This window comes from Malurus melanocephalus, unplaced genomic scaffold (genome assembly GCF_030028575.1).
Source record: "Malurus melanocephalus ecotype Western Australia unplaced genomic scaffold, MMel_1.1 scaffold_68, whole genome shotgun sequence".
NCBI lineage: Eukaryota > Metazoa > Chordata > Aves > Passeriformes > Maluridae > Malurus > Malurus melanocephalus.
In genome coordinates, this window is record NW_026623300.1 from 1,661,368 (window position 1) to 1,678,438 (window position 17,071).

Here is a 17,071-nt window from a genome sequence, read left to right on the forward strand (position 1 = left end):
TTTTTTTTTTTTTTTTTTTTTTTTTTTTTTTTTTTTTTTTGTCTATTTGTTTTTTGTACAAGCACAGAGCAAGAAAAAGGGGCAGATTTTGTTCTGGACATGCCTGGAAGGTGCCCCAAGTGCAGCTGTGTTTTGAGCCCAACAGGCTGGTTTTTACTTGATAACTCTTAGTGATATTCTCTGGAGCACACCACCTCTCCATTTCCTGGCTGTGCTACATCTTTTAAGGGGGCGAGTCCCATCTGCTTCAAACAATACAGCACAGGSTAGGAAATATTCAGGCTCCACCAAAATCTGTGAGCTAAGTTCTGATGCTACACTGTGTAAAAGGTGAAAACACTCAACTTGTAATCACGTTCAAAGGAGAACGTGAGTCCTGAACAAGAGCTTTTTTTGGTTGCAGATGCTCCCCACAGCAATCTCTGGTGTGATGCTCCCTAGCTCAGATAGCCAACAGAACAGTTCCCTGTGTGTGATATCTATTTAACTCTGTAAATTGGGACTATTTCTCTTTTGATGGGTGTTCCCTGTGTTAGGGAAAGAAGAGAGGCAAGAAGAGAGACCCCTGAAAGATGTCACACGTAGGAGCAGGATTTGTTGCAGCACCAGCTGACGGGCACAKCTCCTGCCACAAGGGAAGGGAGAGGGAGGGCTTACTTCTCCATTAATCAGAGTTAATTTATTTTTGATGTTTTGGGGCCTCCCAGGAGTAATACCTATAGTTCCAGGCTTAGTTTCTAGTTAGTAGCTCAGTGACCTCATTAAATAGGTCCATCCCAATCTCACGATGATGTCCCTGCAGCCCTGCCCAGGGTTCCCKGGTGGATCCCAACCTGTCAGCCTCTCTGCCCTGGAGTAGGTGCAAGGGGGAGCACTGCTGCTTTACAGCTGTGACAGAAGTSATGGCACAGGGACCACAAGCTCTCAGCTTGGGAAGAAAGAAAGTCCTGTTCCAGTGTACAGGTTTTGGGGACAATAGAAGAACAAAAGTACTGCAGCCTGAGGTATTCAGGAAGCATTTTTTTACTGGAAGCAGGCATACCTTGGCCGGGAGAAGATGGCTCAAGCAACAGCAACAAGTAACTAGATAGGAGTCTTATCTGGAAATCATAATTTCAAATCTTTCTATGCTCCATTATGCATAAGAAAGGGCATCCAGAGATCCCCCATGTGTCTGCATCACTGAACTTTCTCAGAAATCCAATATACTCTGAAAAATGACACTTGTGCCTGGGCCATCCCTAATGCCACCACACTGGATTTTGTCTGTTTAGGAGCAAGTCTGTCTAAGGGCTCTTTATTTTTCTCCCTAAACTGGGAGATAAACTGAATTATTATCCCAGTTTAATCAAATTTCAGATTTGACATGGAGATAAAGGATTGAGGTAATTCAGGGATTTGGGATTAGAAAGTGCAAATTGCCTGGGCTTATTCCAAAAGTCATTGGGTTTTTTTCCCAGATAGAACCTGGCTGGGAAGGTATTTTCCATCTGTCTGAAAGGTATGCAACTTAAAATTACATTTAATGTAAGTCTATCTTTTCTGTCACCTTCAATGTCCTTAAAAATCCTTGCATACCCTTTATAAACTCATCTGAAGCAAATAATAATGTCCAATTTTCGTACTTGGATAAAAATATCAAGTGTCAAAGAGTCTGCGTTGGAAAGTGGCTTTAGCAGCCTAAAAGGTGTCACCTTTGTTTTTCAGGTAAGTTCAAGAAATCTCAACCCTAAATTAGATACCCCCAACAGATGATTACAAAATCTAGGGTAGCATTTAAAAAGTTTTTGTGTAAGTTGTATAACTGGTGAGTTTGACTTYAGTGTATTTTATTGCCCAAGYATYTGGAGTTGCACTGAAAGAATCWCAGAATCAATCAGGTTGTAAAAGACCTCTCAGACCATCGAGTCTAAACCTCGGCTGGTCACCACCTTGACCAGCCATGTTCAGTCATTTCCTGGGCACCTCCAAGGATGATGATTCCACCATCKCCCTGGGCAGTCCATTCCAATATTTAACAACCCTTTCCATGAAGAAATTCTTGCTAATGTTCGTTCTGAAACTCCACTGGCACAGCTTGAGGTCTTTTCCTCTTGGTTTGTTGCTAATTCCATGGGAGAAGAAGCTGACGCCCACGAATGAAATAGTATTCTTCAATAAAGTGTTGTTATTAAAAACAACAAAGGATTGATACTAAAAGCAATTCCTGAGGGTAAAATATATTTTGGAATGCTTGGAACCAGGTAAGATCTGCATCAAACTTTTTTGAACCATTTCATCATCTGAAAGGAGAGGGGGGGGGGAAAAAAACCCGAACCCAAAACTACACATTTGCCATGTCTGAGTGAATTAGGTGTCAGCATTCCATACCTTGCAGAGGGATGAACTGGAGAACTTGGAGATGTGRGTTTTCCAATGTCACAGTGCCCAAGAGTCACAACCTTCACTTTTGTTGTCCCAGAACATTTCATTCCAAAACAGGGGCTTAAATGACAGTTGATTATAYAGAGTTTATATTAATAACTTAGGCTCAAAGGGATAACAGTTTCATAATCTATTCCTCTACATCATGTTGTACCAAACCAAATCCACTGGACAAAGCTAGTCAAAACTGGTTCCAAGTGGTACAAAGCAGTTCAAACTGGATCCAGCCGGTCGCAACCATTTCAAACCAGTTCTAAACAGTTAAAACCAGATCAAACTGATTCAAACTGTTTCAAACCTGGTTAAACTGGATCAAACCAGTTCCAGCTGCTTCACTGGTTCAAGCCAGATCAAACTGGTTCCACCTGGTTCAAACAGGTTTCCAATGGTCGAAGTGCCCCAATCCTCACTGGAAAGTTTCAAAAYTAGATTGCTGACTTTGGAGCAGAGTTACTGAGGTTCTCTGCGGGACGTGGGACTTCAGGAATGCTGGTTTGAACAAGAAGAATCTCTCCTGTGCATTGATAACTAGAAGGAAGATTTGTTAACCCGTCCTCTCGCTGAGCGTTGTGCTCCTTGGCAGGTACTGTCCCCTCTGGTCACCAGCTGACCTGAGGATTCATTTTCCCCACAAATATCAGTAAGGGATGCAGATTAAGGCTGCCTATGGGGTGACTCTGACAGCTGAGACGCTCTCAGCTACTGCGCCGCCCCTAACACAGCACGGTGGCTTCGAGAGAGGTGTTGCTGTATTTTGCACACTCCTGCACGAGCTGTTTGTGGTTCTGGGGAGCATGTGGCACACACACCTGCTTTGGGCCGTGCCATTCCCCCAGGCTCTGCCATGCTGCTCCTATTTTATGACAGAGCCCAGCACAACGCRATCCAAAGAGCAGGTGTGTGACAAACCTCTCACTTCACTGCCACGCGTGCCCCGAGCTATCGAGCAGCGCAGTTTGCTCTCACAGTTTAGATAGGCAATTACTTCCTCTGCAGGTTCTGTGTGTGATACTGGGGATCAGCAAATGAAACTACCCTTCTGATATCTTACATTTCAAGAGCAACACAGCCTCATTTCCAGTAAAAACTTCTGAGTGGTTTTTGTCACGCTGGGAATGACTGTTTGCGGTGGAATTGTGGTCCGAGGAAAATTTCTTCCATACCTACTGAAATTTAATAAAATGRCTGATTGTGTTTCATGTTCCAAAATCACTGCTTTGCCTGCTTGTTTATGGAACTGGGTTTTCCAAAGTTCATTAATACTCATGCATTATAGCAACATGCTAAATTTTCAATCTTGGCATTTATTATCAAATCCATGCATCAGCATATATGTTAATAGTGCCCACTTGAACAGYGTAAACAATGTTTCACCTCATAACAGCCAACACTACAGAACTGTGCTGCTTCACTTGGTAGAACATGTGATATCCTGCTCCTGAAACCTTTTGATTAGCACAGGTGCTATTTGTTTAATAAATTTGTGGCAATTAACAACTTAGTTGTCCTCACCATTCTTTTGAACAGCTTAGCTTTTCATAATATCTGAAGAGGACCTTMTTGAACTAAAGTAAGGCCAAGTTCTGTCCCTAAATGTGTACTGGATGCTCTGAATATTATCCTGTTGTATCCTACTGTGCATAATATCCTGTTGTCGTTTGTGCAAGAGGATACTGCTGGACCAGGCAACTTGTATGCTTAGGAAATAAAGGTAAAAAAGATGCTCAAGTCTCACTTTCAGGGACAYCATATTTTTGAATGGCAATGGGGCTTAGGCTCCTCTCCCATTTTTGAMATCTGTGTCCTCCAGCTACTGCCAAGTAATGCATGTGAGTTGTCTGTAAGCAGATCGTAATTCCCTTATTTATTTATTCTTTCTTCACATTTGTTTGGCTAATATTTTCTCTGAACAGTTCCTGAGCTGCAGCTCACTCATGAACAATTCATCACGAGCATCTGAAGCTCGCAGTTTAAACTATTTTCCTTATTCCAACTGCACGATACAGTGGCAAAACACTTCCCACCTACAAATATCCTGTAACAAAAATTTAAAAATTAAAAAAAAAAAAAAATCACTGGAAAAATACCAAGGTGAGACTACTGTCGGCTGGTATTTGTTGGGAGCCGAAGCAGCGCTGTTTGTGCCCGAGCTCGGAGCGGGGGATGCTGAGCTGAGCGATCGCGGTGCCTCCCAGCAGAGGGAGATGTGAGACACCGAGCCCGCAGCTCTCGGCCCCTGCAACAGATCGATGAGTCATGAATGTTTTAGGAGCATGTCACAGTCCCATGGCTTCTCGTTATCTAAGCATTTTATCTGAGAATAAGCCTCTTTGAGGCCCGTCTCTGATGGTGCATCCTTCTACATCAGGTTTCCTCGGTTTCTCCCTTCGACTGAAGTGAAGGACACGAATRACCCAAAGTATTTCAGTCTGTTCACAACAGCGTTACACCCCTCTGTCCCTCTCCAGTCGCTATTTATTTTTGTAGCATTGTAACTACATATGTACCTCTGAGCTGAATATTAATATGGCTGAGGGACGTCAGTCTCTGCCCCAGGATCACCAGATTCCACTTGATGTGAGTTTGTCTTTCACTTACCAAGTGAAATTTCTGATTAGTAATCTGAAATTGCTAATTTCTGATTGTCCCACTCAGGATACAGTGCCTCCAAATTTCTTTACAAGTGTCACAAGAATGTCTCAATACCACCTCACTGCCCACCTCTGCCATTACGGCTTTCCCTGCCTTAGGTACCATGAGAAAATAACATAATTGCTTTTAGGATCTTTGCTTCAAATACTCTCTGTAGGTGTGTATTCTGGGTTGCTCTTACTACATGCCTTTTTTATGGACTTTCTTCCCTGATGCACTTTGCAGAAAGCAAGATTAGAAAGAATTATAATTACAGTATTTATTAAACCACTTCTTAGGGGAGGAAACTGATAGCATGCAGAAAGAAATATTACAGAAAAATAATAAAACACTCTGGCAAAATATCTTTAGGAAGATTCAGGTTCTATGAAGAAATCCATTTTCCAATAAAATTAACAGTTGACTTAGTATTTTGGTGCCCTGCAATAACATCAACTTACATACAAACCTGTGTAGCATTCCTTTCTCTTCTAGATTAAAAAAGGCACAATTTTAATTGTTACAGGCTTTCTTTATAGTTCAATACATTTGCAGTTTCATGCATGAACTGTTTTGTGAAAACTGATCACATTGAGCAAACTATGGGGGTTTGAATACATGGCAATGGCCCCAGCCTCCCCATTTACATCTGCTTTGTGAGGAAAACCAGCTACAACAAGAACAAAGAGYCTCACTTTGTGTGTTCGTTTTTTGGTTTTCTTGTCTTCCTTTCTCATTTTGAATCTGGACTAACCACTCTGTTGTACAGTGGGTTCAAAATGCAGCTTTCCCCACCAGTTCCTCTACTGTACCTTCCCAGAATGCATGAATGCATTTACTCCTGCCAACGAGTAACCCAATAATCTTTATTTTTTTACCCAACAGAAAGAAGCTTTCATAGGGAAACCCTCAAATTTCTGAGCCGAGTGTGACAGTAGGAGGAAATCTGTCGAAGTTGCCTGTAATGGAAGCCCAGTTGTGTGTTTTCAGTCTTTTTTTTCACCTGGCCTCTTAGTGGCAGGGCAATTAGAGCTCAAATGTACGGGGAAAACTTATCCCAGTCCAGTAATCAAAGCAAACATTATATAGATTTTGATTGCTCCAACAAGAATGAAGTCTTTGTTAACTGAAGTAGCTTTATTGATTCGAATGAGGAAATGTATTTAATTCTGTTTTCTGAAGTGCTCCAAGCTGYGTGTGCATTTAATGCTTATGAATTCCGAGATGAAGGACTGAAAAGTTCTGTGTCAAGCTGTGGAAGAGAAACTGTATCATTTCCAGAATGTTTATTYTAATGTTCTTTTCCAAAGGCAGTTATAATAATACTTATAGTTATCATTATCATCTTAGAAAAGACCTTAATGTTTCACAAACAGCGTGATTTGTTTAAGTCTCATAATTAACAACATTCTTGACTGTTTAGCAATAATTAGTTTGTTTTCATAGAAATACTCTGTTTCATCTCTCTGTACAGAAGTTGAAAAGCGATGGAATAGCAAAAATGTTCAGTCTCACAGCTGAAGATGAAAAGTTTATGAAAATAAAATCAACCACAATGACAACATGTGATCTTGTTTTAAGTACGACCTTTAGCTCCTTAAAGCACATATAATTCAATGCTAGARAGTAACTTAAATTTGCATTACTACAGTGCTTCAAATTGACAGCCTTAAAATTTCATTGTCTGAGGACATTATGAGGAATTCAGCTGTGCATTTCCTCATGGACAACACATCAAGCAAAACATGAAAAATAAAAAGAAGAACTCTCCTTGCTTCTGAAGTCTAACCAGGATCAAGTGCATTTCTCGTGACACACTGAAAAAAAAGTTTAAGTGTTGTTCCAAGCAGATGCAGCTATTCTGGGTCTGCTTTTCTTCAAAATTAAGCTCTGCAGAGAACTTAAACTCAGGCCCTTTGGGAGTAAGTCTTCTATGTGAAAAACTTTGTGCTCTTTCACCTATAGGACTCCACTGTAAAGATAATAACARGAGCCTTATTTTGTTCAGGGACCATTGCAGGTTATCTGCAGCTGTCTGGTTTATTACCACTTCAATTCGAGACCTACATTTTTATTCATTGTTTCTCTTATGAGTAGCATTTTGAAAAGTAATATCAAATAAATGGACCTGTGGCTGTGGCCCCACACAATGCTTTCCTTTATTAGATGTCTCMGATGTTCTGTGTTTGAGGATGATTAAAGTACCTCTACCAGAGTTTCATAGTTCATTTCATTCCATGTGCATTCATAAATTAGTTGATGGTAATCTATTAATAAAAACTTAATATTCTACATTATTCTCTATTGAATGTTGCCAGGGGTTTTCTCCTTTTTCTTTCTTTTTCTTTCTTTTTTTTTTTTTTTTTTTTTTTTTTTTTTTTTTTTTTTTTTTTAACTGTAACTATTCACAGATTCCCTTCAAGAGTATGACAAGATACAGGTTACAATACTGGCTTGATAATGGACAAGAGTTTTTCTTCCTCTCCAGGTAACATGAACTCTAAGATGAGAAGCGATGGTTTACCTTCATAATTAACATATTAGTCATTATTTAATCCTGAGATTATTAAAACCTGATCTAAAATGKGGAATGAGAATTTATCACTGAAAAACAGGACATGGCAAATCCTGCTTTCTTGGTCCCAACAAATTAGTACCAGCAATCAGGTTACCTGCAAGATTAACATCCCTAAAAGTTCTTACTGGAAGAGGAAGGCCTGACTTAGAACTAAGSAAGAATAGCATCATGGAGGCTGCTGGCTGCCTTTTTATCCTTTTAATTTTTAGCAGATAAGGAAGATCTGGTTACTTTAGGAGAAAAATGAAGAACTCATCACAGTTTACAGGGATGAGCATGTGGGAGGAGGGAACTGCAGGGGAAGGAACGCTGTAAAAGTAACAGGACATAAAACATAAGCAGTGAGATCCTGTTTTTTAGAAGACTCAGATGAACAATATGATCATAACTRGGACAAGATTCACAGTTACAAGGAAAGAAAATATTTTGTAATTCTTTTTTCTCTCCACACTGCTAACATTTCAGAGATTGTCCATGTCCAAAAATCCCTCTGGGAGCACAGAACAAAGTAGCTCACCTATCTTTAGCCATTTTTCCTCCTGTTTTGTTGTTGTCTCCTTTCAAAATTTTTTTACTTTTTTTAGTTTTTGTTTTGTTTGGGTTTTTTTTGTTCATTTGTTTGCTTGGTTTCGGTTTAGGTCCTTTCCTTCCCTGAAGGAATTTATTTTTCACTTAAATTTGCTTTTATTCCACACATGTCTTCTATCTTTCTCTGCAAGAAAAATAATTGTCACCAGTGATGCCAGGACAGCACTGGTTTGCACAGCAGTATGTGCTGTAAGATGGACACCTTTGAATATGTGGTGGAAAGTAATTCTGTGACATTTTCTGGCCAGATCTTTGTGCATAGTGGAGCTCTTAAAAAAAAAAATACAAAACAAGAAGAACAGGAGTTCAGAGTGTGCAAAGGAGACACTGTGTAGTCTTACCCCATTTTGGCATGGATCCAGACCTTTTGTTACCCTTTTAAGGACATTCTGCTGCCCTTGGAGTGCCATGTGTCCTTCATGTTTACAAGARAACTAAGATTAGCAGTGATAGTGGTCTTAGGATCAAGAGGCAAGTCTACATTCAATACCGTGTTTATACTCCTAGCTGGTTTTCCCAGAATTCGTACACACATCAACAATTCCATAATGCATGAGTAAGATCTGTTTATTCCTTACCACAGCTTCAGCATTAATCATTTGTTCTGCTCCAAACCACCAGGAAAASTTTGTGCTGTGGAAAAGTACTAAACAATGTGTAGTGCCTTGGATCAGGATCAGGCTCAGACCCAGTCCAGATTTAACAATTCATTTTTGCACATGGCCATTACACTGCATTTCAGTTCTCTGCCCCCAGAAAAGAATTTATTCAGTTTTCCATTCAGCTGTGACCTGCTCTCAGGAATTTTGGAGGATAAATTTTTTAGAAACATCCAAATGTAACCAAATCCAAATTTTTGATAACAGCTAATCATTCATGTGGCTTTTTTTCTCTCTTTTTTTTTTCCCCAAAAACTATAGAGAAAAAAAAAAGCCATGAACATCCCTAACATTTTGCAGTGCTGTAGAAAGCTGCAAGCCAAACCTAATGGAGTTTGCTTGGCTATTGGATTGGTGTCACAATTAGTCTCTGCTGATGAGTGGCATAATTAAGAAACCTGTGTTAGTCTGGAGATCATGACAGAAAGAAAAAGATATTTTTAGATGTACTAGCTGCATCTAGTGGATTCATTTGGAAGCACTGATAAACAGACACAGCTGGTGGCAGAACTAGAAGCTGAGCTGTCCTTTACTTCCTGTCTCCTGTGAAGTATTAATATCAGGTGAAGTCGATTGGTATTAAGAAACAATCTGAAAGCAATTGGGAGGGAAAATAACAATGAATGGAAATCATAGTTGTCCAGAGTCACCTAAAATCCACAAAAACATGGGAAGTCTTCTCTTAGCTCTGTCTTCTGTTGTTCCTGAGAACTTCAGCAAACACCACTTGGTGTTATAGTACCTTTTAYGGCTGTGAAAGATTGAGTGTTCATTAGYAGATCRGCCGAGCAGCTACACAGCYATTGCTGCCCATCACTGGGGGTGARTKTGTTTCCTCMAACTCAGGGCCACAATTCTCAGTATGGTTTTCACCCCTCACCATAACKCTTTTCATCTGGACCACCTAAACTCCCTGTGGTTTTTAATTCAGCTGGTCTGCAAGCAGAGATGCTGTTTTCCCCACGTATGATATTTATATCCTTCCACGCTTAACCCCGATAGAATTGGTGATAAGGTGAACATGAAACCGGAGAATGATTCCTTTGATTACATCTGCTACTGACACAATTGTTCTTTATATCCAGAATCTCCTGCTAGTGCTCTTGTGAACTGCCGTGTACCTCTGGCAGGAAAGCAAGTGTTCACAGGCCTGAGGAATTCCATTTTCATTTTATTGATGGTAATTCTGTAAGTTGAGCACTCTGAAGCTGCTCCTGGAGCACGGACCGGTTTGGCTAATGGATTCTGCAAACAGAGCATACATTCAAGAGGAATTCTCCAGGGAACTGAAAAATGAGCCATTACCCTTAYATAGACATTAGGAATAAACAAACCYGAGCAAAATAGTTCTCCAAAACTTAATACAACTATATTTGTACAGTGTGGTTCAGCCTGGATGGCGGGATTTCTAGAAACCTTGATAAAATGTTTGCAACCCAGTCCAGTGACAGACAAATTTACTGAGAGTACCTAAACCATTTGTTAATACCACAGACTGAGAAACACTGACTTTCAGGACTGCTGGTAGCCGCGTCCACCCCACTGCAGAAACCAGTGCCAGCTGATGGCAAAGAAACTACCCAGCTGTGAAAATCCCAGCACAAATGAAAAACCGTGGCAATTTATTTTCATATAGATTACAGAGTAAGATCTTATGAACCCATATGAAATATATCTGGGGCAAATCCAATTTCTGTTAGAGAGGAGCTCACACAAAAATGCTTTCTACAGTTTCAACCAAAACTTTGTGGGCTGCCTCCAGAGAAAGCAAAGGSACCGAAGTTCCTGTTGTGTGTTGCAGTGTGAGTAGTCATGACACAAAGAGGACTAACAATGTCAAAAGTTTGGGAGCTTGAGGATTAACATTTTTGGTCTAAAGTCACAAGGTTTTGTGCTTCTGGGTTCTTCAGGTCGTGCTTAGTCTGGATGTGTCTTAACCAGCCATTTGAAGTGAACTCCTTTATCCCTTGAAAACACAGAAWGGTTGGAAGTTGATCTCACTGCCTGAAGGAGGGATAAGTGAGTCCRTGTCTCAAGCACATCTTAGGAATGGCAATTAAAATCTAATTCTAATTAGCAGAATTGAATGCTACTCCAAATAAACAAGAAGCAAATTTGTTTTGCAGATTTTTAGCTGCAGAAGTAGATGAGTAGCAGATAATGTGCAAGTTAATCACTGTTGCAGCAGCAAATAGACTAGACTGTAAATACATAAAAAACACATTTAGGATTTCTTTTGCCAAATGAATTATTGTCAGACCAGACATTAAGGCTGATGCTGAGGCCAGGGCAGCCTCTTTTGGCCTTACTGTCTGGTCCGATTTTTGGTTAATTACGGCTGAGAAGCTGGAAAGTTTGCAGCTCTGTTGCATATTCTTTATCTGCTCTGAGGAGCTAAATTAGGAGAAACCCCAGGCTGTCAATTCTCTAATAATCATCCAATAAGAATTACAGAGAGGCTGAAAGCCTCCAGCTGTCARCTCAGACTTATTACTGTGGGTCAGGTCATCTGGAGAGCCAAAAGCAGTGARGATCAAGGAACTTTTAGCATTAAAGGTAAACTGTCTTTCATTTAACCATTCTTATTGCAAACTTCAGATCTCCAAACTGTGTCCYGAATAAGGCAATTATAGGGCTCTTAATTTGATCCTCTTATTTTATAACCATAGTACTGGTAAATGCTTTCACTAATCTGAGCAGCACTAGCTCCTGCTCCTGTATCTGTCCCACCATGTACTCCCAGAATGTGACTAGTGCCATTATTACTCATGTGTGTACATCCTGCAAGGTACCCTAGGGCCAAGATCCTGAAAGTTYAGCATCCAAGTATCTTTTGAGATTATGGCCTGCATTAAACARAATTGAATTTGTGATACATTTCAGCATAATGCTTCCAGAAGCTACACCAATAACTGTAATCATCCCTAACCTGGCTGTTATAAGGGAGGGGAATCATGTTAGAATTACAAAAAAAGAAACACATGGTAATATTTAGAGTATGTCACCCAACATTATATATTGTGTGTTTTAATTGCAAGGAAGCTGGGACTGCAGTGCAAAACAGCAACACTTGTGAATTTGGACTGCCATTAATGTCACATTTTGTTGGGTACTGCATTTACACACATTTTAATGGTACTCAAAATAGAATGCCAAACCTCAGCTTTACTGGCTCTATAAAAAGAATCTGAAGTCAAAGCCTAGAACCAAAGGAAAGAAAAAAAAAAAAAGAGATGAAGAAAGAATGGAAAAAAGAGGAAAAACCTAGCTGATGCCTTTCCTGGAAACAATTCAGTGGATATAGTAACAATAAACCTGTTCTAGAAATAAAGATATATAATACACAGCCTCATAAAGAAAGTAGATCCTTTAACTACYGTAAAACATGTGAAGTACTACCTTTCAATGGTTAAGCATAAAACAAAGTTTTTCTCTTCCTCTTCAAAACAAGAAATCTGAAAACTGGACTAAGAAGAAATCCRGGGAGTTTCCTTAATCCAGTTCTACACGCATTTTTAAATACCTCTCTAAAACTCTTCTTGATTACTATTTACATGCAAGTTTTGTAATGGAGACCTGGGTTTTCACACAAATACATATTTCATGACTTTCTGACAGCAACTTAGTGTATTTTGAAGGAAAATAAATAGGCAAAGGAGACGATTTATCCCAAAGATGTCTGGATACCTTTTTGTTTGTAATTCCACACAGAAGTAAAATACCTGGCAAATACCTGGAAAAAATTGTCCTCTTTTTTTGCATATGTTGAATTGTGGAGCCCTTATTAACATTCATATCCTCTCCTCTGTCCCACCTTGAACAGCTCTAACTAAACCGAAAGGCTGAGTTTAGAGCTCCAGCAGAGACCTTTATCTTGGCACATGCTTAAATTCTGCTTCTCCAAAAGGGTAGGRGTAAATTTGCATGCACTGAACTTASAACAATAAAAAGATATGCTTTCTCTTCCAAAACACTACAATCTCTATTTTTGAGTTTGTTACAGCCTCATTCAACTCAGCCATGCCTGGGCCAAAGCTATAGAATGAGGTGTGCGTGCACAAGAGTGATGAACGCTGAACTGCAGACTTGGTGGATATGAATTGGAATTTGAGCCACCTTTCAACTTGTTGGCAACGTTGGGTTTTTAAATCATTCCTGTAAATGCAGCTTTTCAGCACGTGACACCTAGAAATAATTCAACAGTATTGGATATTTGTTATTAATTCAAACTTTTCTGCCACTGCTGCACCTCTGCAAGCCGTGCTGAGTTAGCCTATCCATTCAATCAGGTGCAGGCAAGCTGCATGTTTGGGAAGCACGTGGAGAAATTACCTTTGTTTTCAGAACTCATGAAAGGAGTTCCAAGGTACTGACTGCAGTGTCTTGCCTCACATCCCTGCATCAAAGACTAACATTTTGCCAGTAATGATCATCTGAACTCTTATTCTTTATTTTAATTTGAAGGCAGTGATACAGATAAAATTAAAACATAAAATTAAATAGTTCAAAGGAAAGGAATTTATCTCTCACTCATACAGCTAATGAGAGATGTGTACCRTGAAAGGTGTCCATACAAATGTCTGACTTAAAAACGTAAATTAAAGTTTTGGTCTCTGACACTGAGGCTACTTCAGGACACCACTGACTCTGTGAAAACATTCAGTGATGTTACCATCTTTGTAGGTTAACACAAGGAGAGCAAAATTGTTTGAAATTCATCAGCACAGGAGCTGGACTTGAATTTCTTTAAGCAAAAATGGATTCCTTGCTATACTGCCTTGCAACTCAGACCTCTTATGGCAATTGTGGCATGTAAAGAGCTACAGAGATTTGCACTGTAGTTGGAGACAGAATTTGTAAGGACATACAAAAATCTGTGCTTAGGTCCTATATCCATTCAGAGCAACATTGAGATTAATGGGGTTGAACTCAGCTTCAGGATCTGTCTCACACATATTTCTTTGTGGGCCTAGAATGCAGTGAACTGGGATAAAGCACTGTAGCAATTGTGAAAATATTGTCTAATGTTTTCCTTTTTTCTATGGCATGGATGTAACCGGGTCTCAAATGATCTGGAAATTATTGTTGCAATGATTTACATACTCAATTGGGAAATATACTGAATTTGCCTRGGGGAAAGAGACAGGACAAAACACTATTCTAATACAATTATTTTATATGGAATGCAACAGGTCATGTAATCACAACCTGTATTAAGCATTGCATAATTACATTTTTTCTTTTGTATCATCAAGGCAGTGCAAGAGTTGAAGTACAAGACTGCCGTGARCTGAATAAAAATACAGCCAAGTTCCAAAATATTTACAATATTACCTGAATGTATCCTGCCCTGGATACGTATCCTGCTGCTAGATCTGGATACGACTTTTGCACAGAAATTACCCATCTCCTGCCTTTGGTAGAAAAGATTCACAGTAAGAGGGTGCAGCAAGAAGCTGTCTGGTAATCCTGCTTCCCTGGAGGTCCTGCTGGCTTGTTCAACACTTAAAGTGAGTTAGATAAGTGCTGATACATCACAGTGACAGGCATTATAAATATCCTGCTCGGCTGGGTGCATATGGAGCTGCATTCCATCCAGGGCAATTTCCATGTGCATCTGGAGTGCGGTGTCACCTGTTAACCACACACGTGCTGACCCTCCCAACCACCCAGCTACAATGCCAGATGTCCAAAGATGCCCAGCTGGCTCCTCTCTGCCAGCACCTACCTGGGCAGCTCCTATGCTGAGCAGACCTGCACTGCAGAAGCAGCTGAGTGCCTGCTCACAAGGGGCATCAACAAAGACCTGATGCTGGTGGCCTTGGGGACAGCCAGGACTTCCTTGCTGTGTGTATTCCCAACAGTGGGAACTCAGAGCACTCTGAGTGTCCCAGTTCTGCACCCAGCCCAGCTGTTAACATAAGTCCTGTGCCATGCAACGTTTAAGAACCAACCACTGACTTTTGTTTCTAACATGCCCTGAGGCTGAGCCAGAGGTGAAAGAAGCTTCAGCTCTGAGTAATCACATTGTCTGCATCAACATGATTAAGCAAGCAATACATTTAGAGCTTTGCATATGAGATAAATTAAAGCTTTTTGTTCAATGGCACTGAATGCATTTGAGTTTAAAAGGGTGTATACTGTCCCTTCAGTAACCCTGCCTTGTCATCATGATACACCACCCTGTACTCCTAGGGCTCAGAAAGATTAAGAGAAGCATTTACATCTTGCATTAATGAAGCAACAGATTATGGGKCTGTGCACTCTGTTACTGTTTGCTTATTTTTATTTATTTATTTATTTAAAAACCTAAGTGAATCAAAGTTCCAGTGGGCTGAAGAGGATGATCTCAGCTGATGTCTGGAAGTAATTTTATAATTGCCCAATAAGTCAGAAATGACAAAACCTACTTTTTTTCCCCCCGTGGCACTGAGACCACCAGTTGCTGTATTTCCTGCCATGCTCCATGCTGTTTGTACTCAAGAGGTTTCTTTTCAAGGGGAAAACTGTTTACATCCATGACTAAAACAAGATATATTGTGCAGTGGAGGATATTTGGTTACAGAAGAAAAAGACRGGAGGAAGGGGAGAGAAAATAAAAACAATGAGTAGTGACTTAAGCCTTCAAACATTCTTGGTTTTTTTCTTCAATACTGCTTTGAGGTTTGTTTTGGAACAATTTCTCAGCAGAAGTCCTGGGGTTTCTCGCAGATGAGAGTTATTATTTCCCAAAACTGTTTTTACTATCTGGTTGCAGAAAGGAACACAGTTACTTTGTCAAACAAAAGGCACCTGTAACCCTGCCATCATTAGAGAGGTTCATCGCAAYTCTCAGCAATTTTTGCATGAGGTAACTTTGCTGAAATTGACATTTTCACAGCAAAACACAGTAGCAAGWGGTGCAAACCTGATCTCTCCAATTTAATCCCAAACCTTCTGTGAACCCAGCAGATAACACTGAAGTTCAGGATTACCTCCAGGTCTCTCTCCTGAGGGTGAACACGTAATTACGATAAATCCCACTTCTTCACTGCGCTGCCATAGCTAAAGGTAAACACCCTGAGTCAGATTACAAAATAAACAATTACTGAACTCYTTTCAGAGCCATTAAAGCATCTCTCTCCCTTGCCTGGCACATGCTGTCTGCTCTCTTGTGCTTGTGCAACAGATGATCGGCAGCCACCCCTGACATTTGCACAGTCATCTTCAAACTTTAACCTGTGAGTACATCCAACACAAATTCAAGCTGCCATGCAAACAGGAGGTTGGATGCAGTGGTCCAAGCAGCCAGCCCTGGGCTTGGTCACAGTGCTTTACTCCCTGCCCTCTGCTAGAGAAAGAGGTTACATATTCCATACACAAATCAGGTCAGTATTCTGTGGCTACACAGCACCAGCCTCATTTCTGTGGATTCTCTGCTTTTTGGATTGCAGAGGCTCTTTGTATACCCTATAATACAACAATGGCCTGGTCTCAGGTGGGATCTGTAGCTGATATTGCAATAAACTTAGCRGGGAAGTCATATTTTGTGTTGTCCTTTGTCTTTTTACAAGGGCATTAGGCACTCTGAGGTKGGCCAGCTAGAATTATTACTTTTTGACTGGCAGGCTCCAAATTACGTCTCATCTGATTAACTCCTTTTATAGTTTATTTGCAGGTGTCAGTGAATGCAGTGGGGCTGCYTGTAAGCAGTTCTTCACTGTGACAAACTTAGAGAGATCAAGTGGCTTGCCAAGCATTTTTTTTCCAGGATGCCTGCTGCATACAATCTGTCTTTTTGGCATCTACAAGCCTTGCGATCTGCATGCCCTCCCGTCATCTGCTATTTGGCTATTGTCTTGTTTAAAAAAGGGGTTTTGGAACTTAAATGTCAACAGGTGGGACAGTGTATGAAGGCATGCTGCACAGAAACATTACTAATTATGATCTTTTTGCTTAAATTTTTTCCCCGTTAACAATTGAAGTTAAAAATAACATGCACGCAGAGCCCTGTGACTTTAGAAAAAGTTCTCTAATTAATAGAGCTTCTAATTAATGAAGGCTTACAATCTGTGTTGGTTATAAGTCATCCCAGCTCATACACATCTTGCTGTTTACCCCCAGTCTGGTATCAGGCTGATCTGGCCTTTCTGGAGTAGGGGCAAGGGTCTGCCCAGCATCTCACCCACATAAGCGCCTTCTGAGAACAGAT

General features: G+C 40.3%; 1 long non-coding RNA gene across 1 annotated transcript in view; it reads right to left on the reverse strand.

Annotated features, from left to right (window-relative positions):
- Positions 1-9,716: 9,716 nt before the first annotated feature.
- The window catches only part of LOC130573830 (uncharacterized), a 106,041-nt gene continuing 98,686 nt past the window's right edge, over positions 9,717-17,071 (reverse strand). Inside the window, exon 5 of the long non-coding RNA XR_008965364.1 lies at positions 9,717-10,125. This is a non-coding gene — a long non-coding RNA (uncharacterized LOC130573830). The remainder of the gene's footprint in view (positions 10,126-17,071) is intronic.